This window comes from Capricornis sumatraensis, chromosome 21 (assembly GCF_032405125.1).
Source record: "Capricornis sumatraensis isolate serow.1 chromosome 21, serow.2, whole genome shotgun sequence".
Lineage (NCBI taxonomy): Eukaryota > Metazoa > Chordata > Mammalia > Artiodactyla > Bovidae > Capricornis > Capricornis sumatraensis.
Window position 1 is genome coordinate 31,207,650 of NC_091089.1, and position 12,861 is coordinate 31,220,510.

Below are 12,861 nucleotides of genomic sequence, written 5' to 3' on the forward strand. Positions count from 1 at the left end.
GTGTTCTGAGTATTGCAAAACAAAGTTTCACTCTCACATTCTTTTTAGAACCATATACATTTTTATGCCTACTTACACAAAGTAAACTATAAGGTTTTTATAACAACTTCTGGCTCCTCTTGCTAAAAATAGAAAGTAAAATGTTCCATCATGTGGTTACATCCTAAACCACCTGGATGTTCTTCTGTCTTCATTAGTCCTGGTCTTCTTCCTTAGGGTCCAGTCTTCTCTGAAATACAGACTTTGCTTGTCACTAACTGTAGGCTTCATGGGAGTTGATTGTAAACGCAGGAATGAGTGCATATGGCTTGCATTTCTTTGTTGCTTTCCTGTGTGTTTCTTTGCTCTGTTGGCTACAATTATTTGCCATTGTTAGTCACTGTATTCAATGAGAAGGGAAATATTTCTCTCCATTGAAAGAGTCACTTTAAACTTGATGGGGGAAATGAAAAGGAGCTCCTTTGTAAGGCTATTATACTCTTTATATAACATATCCCTGGCAGGGGTAGGTATCACTTTTCTTAAAGAGAATACAATGAGGTGACTCATTTTTATCTGAAGAATATTGTGAGGTGGAAGGTGCAGCAGATGCCAATTCTTTTCCTCCAGTTCTTTTTCTTCTTCACACGTACCTATGGGAATTTCATTCACACAGATACACAGGCAGTCTGATTCTTGTGGGAGATTGCATACCTTCTGTGACTTCACGCTATGGTGATAGTTCACTGATTCCGAGATGAGCACTGGACCCCAGATGGGCCTGTATGAGTACTTAACTGGAAATTTTGCAACAGGGACTGAAGAACTCAAATTTAGCTTATATGATATAAAGGAAGGGAGTTGGTCATAGGCTGGTGCCATTGACTAAAGAAGCAGAGTAAAGGAATTTATGATAAAAGGAAAGAATGAGTCAAACAAAACACAGTATGGCAAGGGTATTAGAATAATGTTTGATTGTTTTAAATATCTAGCCGCATTCCTCTCCCCAGGTTTGGCAATACTTGGATTTTCCTATCCCCATTTTGAACTGGTTGAATGTTACTAGCAAACAAAACAGTCTGAAATGAAACACTAGCATATAGCTCATGTCACCTTAAAAGGCAGGATGGATGTCTTACTTTCAGGAAAATGGTACCCACTAGTGTATTAGAGTCTAACTAACTGGACCTCCTTCTCCTTAACTCAGGAGATGCAGCTGACTTTAATGAACAGGATACCATGAGCCTATCACCCCCAGGAGCTTAACTGCACTGTTCACCAAGAGCCAGATGTTTCATGGTCCTATTACACTCAGTGCTTCACTCTCAGGATGATAGTGCTTAACGTGGACTAATTCATAGTTCTTAGCAAGGTAGCCTGAACCAAGCAGCTAAGCAAATTCTCTAAAAGAGCCTCCAGCTAAGCCTGATATAAGATAGACTGATACAATAAATTTCAGGTAAAGATACATGTGAAAGACACTGAGTAGCAAAAGCAAGTTTTACTAATAAACACAGGATAATATTTTTAACCTTAATACCAAATACTATGTAGATACCACTGGCCTGGCCTTTTCTAAATTTTCTTTCCTTACAGTTGCTTCTGGTTGCCTAGCTACTAGTTACAGGGTTCTCTGTAGTGCTACCCTATAAAATTTTCTACTCTGAGAGGTTTAAGGTGGATCTGGGTTTGGATCTGTGCTTTATAAGGCAGGGCCCACAGCAAAATCCACTCAATCCCAAGACTTAAGTTAATGAAAATCAATTTAGAATACATGCCAAGAGGGGTAGGATTGACTTACACATCAAAGAAAGTGCTCACACGATGTGATTCCAGGTGGCCGTCTTCAAACCCCTTCCTCACCCATTGATTCATAAAGAAATTCTATCATTCTCCTAAAAAGTTAATCCATTATGAATGAAAATCCCCAACAAAAGGCAATGTATTACACTGTTTTCTATAATACACACCTTGATGGAAATGAACAATCTGAACATTTATTGAGGAGTGAAGGGAGGGGGACCATGTACATTTCCCAGACCTGTGGGTTGATAAAACAGTACCAAACAGGGAGACTGAGTTTGCCAAAAGTAAATTCTTTAACTTGATGAATTTTACTTATTTTCCACCTTACTGGAAGGGCTTAAATGACATTTGTGAACGTTTTAAAGACATGAATGGAGATCATCTACAAAATTATATTTGCTTTAAATACTCTGCCAAAAGTTTCAAGAAACTGATATCCCTAGGTGACAAGAGTGACTGAATTACTGGTCACTGTAGACCAAAAGACCATTTTTAATGTAGGTATGATTTAATGAACATATATTTATAATGCACAAGGTGTGCATTATAGAAAACAGTGTAATACGTTGCCTTTTGTTGGGGATTTTCATTCATAATGGATTAACTTTTTAAGAGAATGATAGAATTTCTTTATGAATCAATGGGTGAGGAAGGGGTTTGAAGAGGGCCACCTGGAATCACATCATGTGAGCACTTTCTTTGATGTGTAAGTCAATCCTACCCCTCTTGGCATGTATTCTTATCATCTTAATCACATAAACATAAAATTATTGCTAAACTATTAAAGTGCAACCTCCTTCAAAGGGGAACCATGTAAGTTGATTTCTATTTTTCTGACGTGACTAGAACAGAAGCTGGGAAACAGAAACACTAAACACTCCAACTCTTGAAAATTATTTAAAACAAGATAGTAAAAAATCTAAACACTCTAGGTTCAATGAGGTTATTTCATATTTAGTCTTCTTCTTAATCATAATCTTACATTTTCTTTTCCCTAATTCTTTAATAAGATTATGAGACATGGGAAATCATGCCACCCACTGGAAATATAACCTTTTTTGAATGTTATACTATTTTGTGAAAGTCAAATAGTTAATATGTGTGCTTTCATCTTGACCCTAACACACAGAATACTAGGGAAGATTTTCTTGATCTTAGATACAGCTATAAACCCTTTGAACACAGAACATGCATTAATCACTCACAAAATTCATGTTCTCAGAAACATAGTTTTGAAAAGACTGGTTTAAATTTCCCCAAATTTTTTCACCAAGAAATGAATCCAACTATCTCAACACTTTCCTTCCTAATATTGAAGGCTTCATTTTCTTAACTGGAACAAAAATGATCATGACCGCCCTCCTCCCTTCTCACAACGGCTGTGCTTGCAACATGAAGAAAGATTTCCTTCTGGCTTTCTGTTCTGGAGCCATACCTCTCAATAAGGAGCTTACCAAAAACCTAAATAAATGTTTTAACACTTCAATGTTGAGATAGATGACTTTATTAAGGGTTATAATTTTAAAACCCACTTTTAATTTTTGAAACTGATATGTTTCAAAACATATTATGAAAATTCCAAATCTGAGTTACTCACAATCTCACAAGGACTCCAGCGTCAGGGCTGCCTATATTCACATCCCTCACTCTCACTGTTTCAGAATAACCTCACTTCCAAATATTTGTTGGAAGTCTTTTATGACTCCAGAAATATTTTCTGTACTTGAAGATATACAAGGAGGAAGGCAAGGTAGAAGATAAGAAAGAGGCAGGCAATTCCCTGCCCCCAAGTGTTTTATAATAGGGGCTTCCCTGGTGGCTCAGACGGTAAAGAATCTGCCTGCCAATGCAGGAGACACAGGTTCAGTCCCTGATTGGGGAAGATCCCCTGGAAAAGGAAAAGGCAACCCATTCCACTATTTTTGCCTGGAAAATCCCATGGACAGAGGAGCCTACTGGGCTATAGTCCACGGGATCGCAAAAGAGTTGGGCATGACTTAGCAACTAAACAACAGTATAAGTATCTTACAATACACTAACGAATAGACAATTAGCAAGGAAGTAAACCTTCTACCCTAAATGTTCCATCCCCCAATCTATTACCAGGGAAACCTTGCCTCTGATGGTTATACGCTGTCACTGGGCCTCTGTTGTTTTGGGATCTGATGACTCCCTTTGCTATCGGCGAGCCCAGTTCTGTAATTCTGTCCCCTCCTTTCAGTCCTGGCTTGTAGATGACCGCTGCCCCTTCTTGATGATGCAGGTGGCCCTTGGACTAAGGCATTCCCAGTGATTCTGGCAGACGGTGTCCTCTCCCTTTGAACATGACCATCTGGAGAGATTCCCGGCCTCATGTGGGTTTTGTGAGCCGCCTTCTACCATTTTCAGCAGCAGTTCCGGCATTCTTATCACACTTAGAAAGGGCCAATACTCTCTTCAAAATTTCAAGAGTCAGAGCAGCATCATGTCAGTTCCACGGCCTTTGCAGGTAATTAAATCTTCTAGTATGGGCGAATGCTCTGTATCAACAAATTCTTCTTTATCTGGCCTTCAGTAACGGTTCTCTTGTTCCAGTACTCTCATAATCCAGTCTGAAAGATACCATCAGATCCCTGCCAGGGGGTTTTGGCTAGGACTTTCAGCTGTTGATTTCCTCCTTTTACAGGCTCAGCACTTCATCTCTCTAGCCAGTTCATTCTATGACTTTACTCTAGTGACCTAAAGGAGAGGGGAAGGGTTATATTCTAAAGGTCGGGGTGGGAATCTGTCCCATTTTGTGAAGCAGAGGCTTTTCATCATCTTCAATCAAGTAGAAATAGGAGGCATGAACCACTACTATAAGCACAGATGGTTCACAAAAAGCTTGAACTATCATGTTTTCCAGTATATACTTACCTGGCAGGGGAGGTACCATGATCAAGAAGGTGGTTCTCCCAGGGAGAGGCTTAGCCATTGCACTGTGGGTGTGTTGACCTCTGCGATTTCCCCAAATGTGGGAAACTGCATGGCATAATTTCTGGTAGTGGGGGACTGCATTCATGCTCTTTTTTTTTTTTTTTAAGGGCTTCCCTGATAGCTCAGTTGGTAAAGAATCCACCTGCAATATAGGAGACCCCGGTTTGATTCCTGGGTTGGGAAGATCTGCTAAAGAAGGGATAGGCTGCCCACTCCTCCAGTATTCTTGGGCTTCCCTGGTGGCTCAGCTTGTAAAGAATCCGCCTGCAATGCTGAAGACCTGGGTTTGATCCCTGGGTTGGGAAGATCCCCTGGAGAAGGGAAAGGTTGCCCACTCCAGTATTCTGGCCTGGAGAATTCCATGGACTGTATAGGCCATGGGGTGCAGAGTCGGACATGGCTGAGCAACTTTCACTTTCACTTTCCAGTATATCAGTCCAGACTTTATTGTTGTTCAGTTGCTAAATTGCATCTGACTCTCTGTGACCCCATGGATTGTAGCACGCCAGGCTCCTCTTTCCTCCACTGTCGCCCAGAGTTTGCTCAAATTCATGTTCATCATCTTTTCTCTTTGGTGACTGAGACATCAGTTACTGGAGCTATGTCCCCTGCCAAGTCTGTCTGCTGAGGAGAGAATGGACGCCCCAGAGAGAGGAGCAGAGAAGAAAGAGGAAAAGTAGACTTTACACAATTCCCTCTCTGGATTTATTTGTCTCTAACACCGACATGGAACAGACTCTTTTCTAAGTGGGTCATACATTGTACTTTTTCTATTACTCTGATTCAAGTTGGATGTGTGTTCCTTGCAGCAAACATATTCAACCTAGACACATATTTAAAGTAAACCCATTTCAAGCAGTGGGACAGTTCCAGATCATATTCTTGAATATTTAAGAAGAATGTCCTTGAAAGGTCATCTAAGTCATCCCTTTGCCTTCAAGCAGAATGACACAAACTATCCAAGAACGCATGTGTATTTTTAATAAATGCCATCCGTTGGTGACATATGCCTGTGGGTTGTATGTATAAATTATAATTATGAGACACTCAAAAAAAAAAAAAAGACAACTATACATTTCTATCTCTTTCTCTGGAAAGTGATGAGTCATGTTAAACAGGGCCTACTTTGTTTCTCTTTCTGAAAGGGCATCACCAATTACTTCAGTGAATGATGTAAAACAAAGCTAAAACTACCTTAATGAGACAATGTCAAAATTTCTGCTTTTAAAAAATATATTCAACTATCAAAAATTTTTCAGTTTTACAGTCTTATCTTTGACAGAGACTTGTTTTCTGCCATTATCAGTGCCTTATGGAAGAAGAAACAAAAGTTCATGAAAAACACTCTCTTCCCAGAACAGTATGACCTCATTTCTGACATTATCAAAGATGCTTCCAGAAAACACTTCACACGCCAGAGCAATGTTGACGTTTCTTCCGTGAGAGCCAGGACCAGTGATCAATGTTCAACAAATAAGACAGGATTTTCTAAAAGGTAAAGAGAAAGGTTTGTTTAAGATCTCAAAAGAGAACCACCAATAACAGAGGGAAAAGGATGAAATCACATCAAACTATAACATGTTAAGTAATTTACTATTCCATTGTTGGTAATACCACAGGAAATTGTAAGTGTATTAACCGTATTTCAAATTAGACTGAGTCTATCTTAAGGACTGCATATCCAGACACAAATAAATGCCTGTTGCAGGCTTCATTCTGTGAGGAGGGCATATATGGAGACTAGTCATTCCGCAAGTTGAAACAGACCAAGAAATCAGCCACATTTGAATGGGGAATCAGCCCCATTCAAATCCTTTCTACAATGCACAATGTTGCCTGAGAGAGCTCTTTCGGATTTGACACATTAAAAAAAAAAAAAAAAAGAGGGGAGGGGTTAAATGAAACTTAATGTCCTCTTTCTGTATAATACATAATTTATGTAGCAAATTTTAAAATATGTCTGTTTCAAATTAAGTGTAGGCTTATATGTGTACAGTTGTCTGCGTAATGCGTATATGTTTGTCTCCCTGAGACTGTCTCACTATTTTCAAAAAATATCACAGTGGGAAGAGTGTTATAGCCTATTTTTCTCAGAATTCTCCAGACCAGAAAGGCACTGTGGCACTTCAACTGTAACAGACACAAGCCACTGATATGACTTAGCAAAAATAAAATGTGATATCCAAATCAAGTAAGAAAACTCATTTCTTTGTGCCATTTACATCTTTCTATATAATAAAAGGAATCATATTTTCTTCACTTGTCTTAATTCAATAAGCAATTGTCTCCTACTTCTGGTCGAAAGTGAAGCCAAGCTATTTCACAGTCAATAGTTCTAAGAAATAGCATTTTGCATTTTCTTTTTCTATAAAATATATGTAATTTGTTAAAAAATTAAATAAAAATGATATTATTGTATACTTTGAATTTTTCTCTATTACATGTACTACGTTATGATGCTAACAATTTATGAGGAATTTGAATTTAAATGTTGTACCTTTACCTATATTTTCCAAAGTGAATTTCACAGAATTCTAGTCACAGGAAATACTTTGCAGAGTTTTCATGAAAAACACACTGGAAAATGCTTTTATGTTCTTACCCCCCCACCCCACCCCCCGCCCCGCTGGTTGAATGTTACTAGCAAACAAAAGAGCCTGAAATAAAACACTAGAGTATAGCTCATGTGACCTTAAAAGGTAGGATGATGTATGTCTTGCTTTCAGGAAAATGGTACCCACTAGTGTATTAGATTCTAACTATCTGGACCTCCTTCTCCTTAACTCAGAAGATGCAGCTGACTGCAATGAACAGGGTGCCATGAGCCTCTGTCACACCCAGGAGCTTAACTGCACTGTCCACAAAGAGGCAGATGTTTCATGGTCTTATTATGTCCAGTGCTCCACTCTCAGCTTGATAGATATTGAAATCCCTAAGATCTGCACTCTCATGCACACATTTATGTAACTCCATATAATCCAAGATTCCCCAAATTTATGTTTCCATAGAGCACTCTAAGTAATTGCTCAGTTGTGTCCAACTCTTGTGACCCCCATGGACTGAAGCCTGCCAGGCACCTCTGTCCATGGAACTCTCCAGGCAAGAAAGAATACTGTAGTGGGTAGCCATTCCCTTCTCTAGGGGATCTTCCTGCCCCAGGGATAGAACCCAGGTCTCCCACATTGCAGGCAGATTTTTTACTGTCTGAATCACTAAGAGAAATACCATAGACTACCTTGAGGGAAACACCATTTCTATTAACTTTTATTTATTTTCTTTAATATATTGTTTTTGACCATGCCACAGGGCAAGTGAGATCTTAGTTCCCCAAATGGGGACTGAACCCATACTCCTTATACTGGAAGCACAGAGTCTTAACCACTGGTTCACCAGGGAAGTCCCTCTATTGACTCAAGTTTGAAATGGACAAGTCTACTATTCATAGAAATAAACTGCATGAAAAAGTGCCAAAACAAACAAACAAACAAAAAGACCCTTCACTTATACACAAATGGTTGTGTGAACACTCCTTCCTCCCTGGAGAAACCCTTGGCCAAGGATGCCTGGGGCCGTGGCCCTCCTCATCTTGCAGTTCCCCCTCACGCCTGTGGCCCACACTGCTCCCCACGCCCCACCATAGTTATTTCTGTGTATCATACCTTGTATGCCAATTACAAAGAAGTCTCAAACTTGAAATTTCTCATTGCCCTGAATTCAGTCTGTCTTGGACGTACATGCCTGTGCTCAGTCACTTAGTTATGTCCAACTCTTTGAAACCCCATGGACTGTCACCCATCAGGCTCCTCTGTCTATGGAAATCTGCCAGGCAAGAATACTGGAGTGGGTCGTCATTTCCTCCTCCAGGGGATCTTCCCAGCCAAGGATTGAACCCGCCTCTCTTGCTCCTGCACTGGCAGATGGAAACTTTACCACTGCACCACCTGGGAAGTCCCATCTTAGAGGTACATTTTCATTAATTTAACTTAATGCCAGTAAGAGGAGAACAAAAAGGAATCAGAGAGAACACAGGCTGTGTTTTAGGTAAGACTTCAGTGTAGGATCTGCCCTGACGGAGGAGGCCCAGCTTTTATGCACTCAGAGGTCTTTATGATTGAGAAGACAAAAATGTAAGTTAAACTTTTTTCTTGTTCCAAACAGACCTTAAATGCACATTTTATATTTTCCTTAGCATTTTTCTAAAGCATTTCCTGGCTCTGTCTGGACCTTCTGATAGTCTTCTCAGATATCACAGGTGTATGCCACACTTGTCTCTTCATCCCATGTTCTTCTAACTAACATTCAAATACAAAGTTTTCAAATACCTGATCATCTGAGAGCAAACTAAACAGCCAAAAGACCTCATCAAATCCTGCACTTTTGCCGTCTCATCAGCTCCTTTGTGACGACATCCCTCTCCTGATTACTTCTAACTGGATCATTTCATCTTCACTAACTTCTGAAATTTTGAATGCTCACCCATCAAACTTTTTTTCTTAAACCTTTGGTTTTTCAGCAATGCAAAATCCAAATAAGTGAGAAAATAAATACTACTAAAGAAATAAAATCATCATCATCATCTCAAAAGACATTATTAAAGGAGAAATGTCCCATAACAGAACCCAGAAGCTTCAAAGTTAATTTCCAGGTTCTACATTACTTCACTGTTTTATATTTTTGTAAGTTCTTCCAACAGATAGAACAATAAAGAGAGATAAAGCCATGGGTCAATAAATAATGATTACAAAAAAATTACTTCGCTATGCTCTAACAGGTAAATAAATTATATCTTGGAAGTGGTTTGAATTGATTGGCTCAGATCTTCAGTGCTTTGCTAAAAAACCAAGAATATTTTAGATTCAAGACATCTAAGGGATCAGGAGACTATGGACAGTTTCCTAATCAGAAGCAACACACATAATCCAACCCAGTCAGCTCATGACTGTCTGGTCAGCTGGTTGCCTGGATAAGAGAATATGGATGAATCCTCACAAAAGGAAAACAAAACTGCTATAATAAACATCTCACTGAGGAAATGTCATTTTCATACATATTTGCAGAGATTTTATTCATTCAAATTAGATGCTTCCAAAATGTTTGTGTTGATTCAAACCCAGTGGAATTTGTACATGCAAATTCCTTCTCCTAGTTAAGTCATTTACGCTACTTTCTTTGAAAAAGGTCAAATGCAGCTTCCTTCAAGAACATTCTCATGACCCTCTCTCTACCTTCAGGAAGAGTTAAGGGCATCTTCTTCTTGGGGAGCTCTCACTGACTTGCTCACATTTCCCACCCAACTATGGAATATGAATGTTTACATATCCAGTGGCTCAGTGGTAAAGAATTTGCCTATAATGCAAGAGATGTGGGTTCGATCCATGGGTTGGGAAGATCCCCTGGAGGAGGGCATGGAAACTCACTCCAGTATTCTTCCCTGGAGAATCCCAAGGATAGAGGAGCCTGGTAGGCTATAGTCTACAGGTTGCCAAGAGTAGGACAGACTGAAGCAACTGAGTACATGTACTCTACACATAATTTTTGAAATGCCATTTAACAATAGCATCCTCATGAACCCAATGACATAACTATTTGTATTTTGTCCCCAGAAGAAAGTACTTTCCTGAATGGCAGAACTGGGGATTTCCCTCTGTGTTTTCATTTCATAAGAAGTTTTCTCCACAATATTGGGACAAAGATCTTTACAATGAGATTCAAAAAATCAACAATAGAAAGAAAAGAATATATCTTTTTAGTTTGTAAAATCATATCAATCAACTCTGAGTCTTCATATACGTGTCTGGTAGTCTGAAAATTAGCCCTATTAATGGAGAAGGAAATGGCAACCCACTCCAGTGTTCTTGCCTGGAGAATCCCAGGGACGAGGGAGCCTGGTGGGCTTCCATCTATGGGGTCGCACAGAGTCAGACACGACTGAAGCGACTTAGCAGCAGCAGCAGCAATAGTATATTATGGGAGAAGGCTCCAAAATCACTGCAGATGGTGACTGCAGCCATGAAATTAAAAGACACTTACTTCTTGGAAGGAAAGTTATGACCAACCTAGACAGTATATTAAAAAGCAGAGACATTACTTTGCTAACAAAGGTCCATCTCGTCAAGGCTATGATTTTTCCAGTAGTCATGTATGGATGTGAGAGTTGGACTATAAATAAAGCTGAGTACCGAAGAATTGATGCTTTTGAACTGTGGTGTTGGAGAAGACTCTTGAGAGTCCCTTGGACTGCAAGGAGATCCAACCAGTACATCCTAAACGAGATCAGTCCTGAGTGTTGATTGGAAGGACTGATGCTGAAGCTGAAACTCTAATACTTTAGCCACCTGTTGCAAAGAGCTGACTCATTTGAAAAGACCCTGATGCTGGGAAAGATTGAGGGCAGGAGGAAAAGGGGACAACAGAGGATGAGATGGTTGGATGGCATCACTGACTCAATGGAAATGAGTTTGAGTAGACTCCAGGAGCTGGTGATAGACAGGGAGGCCTGGCATGCTGTGGTCCATGGGGTCACAAAGAGTCTGACACGAGTGAGTGACTAAACTGAACTGATGGGAGAAGGCATTTCTCCAGTTCTCTAAGATCATGCAAGAAGAGTCCCAGGGGTTTTAGACAGACCAAAACAGCCAAGTAATGTCCTGCTCTCCAATCTACTTGGGACACAGTTGATACCATCTGAACTTACAGAGCACCCCTCTGGCCCCTGCTAAGCCTGGACACAGAAATCCTTTATGAACAGTCTCGAGGTCTCAATGGTTTAATGTTCAGGCCATCAGCATCCCTGTGTCAAAAATCAGAGGCTCTTTATATTCTTAGAATGCTGTATGAGTGCCCATTCCAGGTACCCCACATGTGTGCATGCAGGCATGCTAAGTTGCTTTAGTTGTGTCTGGCTCTTTGCAACCCTGTGGACTGTAACTGCCAGGTTCCTCTTTCCATGGGATTCTCCAGGCAAGAACACTGGAGTGGGTTGCCATGTCCTCCTCCAGGGGATCTTCCTGACGCAGGAATCAAACCCTCGTCTCTTACATCTCCTACATTGGCAGGTGGGTTCTTTACCACTAGTGCCATCTGGGAAATCCATAGGTACCCCCACATGCACTCCTAATTGTCCACCTAGTGTCTAGGGTTTTTTTGTTTGTTTGTTCATTTTTGGTTTTTTGGCCACAGTGTGCAGCCTGCAGGATCTTTATTCCCTGACCAGGTGTCAGAACTATACTCCCTGCAGAATCCTAACCACTGGACCACTAGGGGGCTTCCCATGTGGCACTAGTGGTAAGGAACTCGCCTACCAATGCAGGAGAGTTGAGAGACACAGATTTGATCCCAGGGTCAGGAAGATTTCCTGGAGAAGGAAATGGCAACACACTCCAGTATTCTCGACTGGAGAATCCCATGGCCAGTCGGACCCGGCGGGCTACAGCCCATGGAGTCGGACATGACTGAAGCGACTTTCGCATGCGTGCGTGACTGCCAGGGAAGTCTCTCACGTCAGTTCAGTTCAGTCACTCAGTCCTGTCCGACTCTTTGTGACCCCATGGACTGCAGCATGCCAGGCTTCCCTGTCCATCACCAACTCCCACAGCCTGCACAAACTCATGTCATCAAGTCAGTGATGCCATCCAACCACCTAGTCCTCAGTTGTCCACTTCTCCTCCCACCTTCCATCTTTCCCAGCATCAAGGTCTTTTTCAGTGAGTCAGTTCTTTGCATCAGGTGGCCAAGGTATAGGAGTTTCAGCTTCAACATCAGTCCTTCCAATGAATATTCAGACTGATTTCATTTAGGATAGACTGGTTGGATCTCCTTGCAGAAAAAAGGACTCTCAAGAGTCTTGTCCAACACCACAGTTTAAAAGCATCAATTCTTTGGCACTCAGCTTTCTTTATAGTCCAACTCTCACATTCATACACAACTACTGGAAAAACCATAGCTTTGACTAGACGGACCTTTGTCGGCAAAGTAATGCCTGCTTTTTAATATGCTGTCTAGGTGGGTCAGGGCTTCCTTTGTGGTTCAGTTGGTAAAGAATCCGCCTGCAATGCAGGAGACCTGATTTCAATCCCTGGGTTGGGAAGATCCCCTGCAGAAGAGAAAAGCTACCCACTCCAG

The 12,861-nt window shown here is 40.8% G+C and overlaps 1 non-coding gene across 1 annotated transcript; it reads left to right on the forward strand.

The window, feature by feature from the left end:
* The first annotated feature begins 4,672 nt into the window (after nucleotides 1-4,672).
* On the forward strand, nucleotides 4,673-4,836 carry LOC138097756 (U1 spliceosomal RNA). The gene has a single exon (XR_011146503.1). It is a non-coding gene; the product is annotated as a U1 spliceosomal RNA (small nuclear RNA).
* The last annotated feature ends 8,025 nt before the right edge of the window (nucleotides 4,837-12,861 follow it).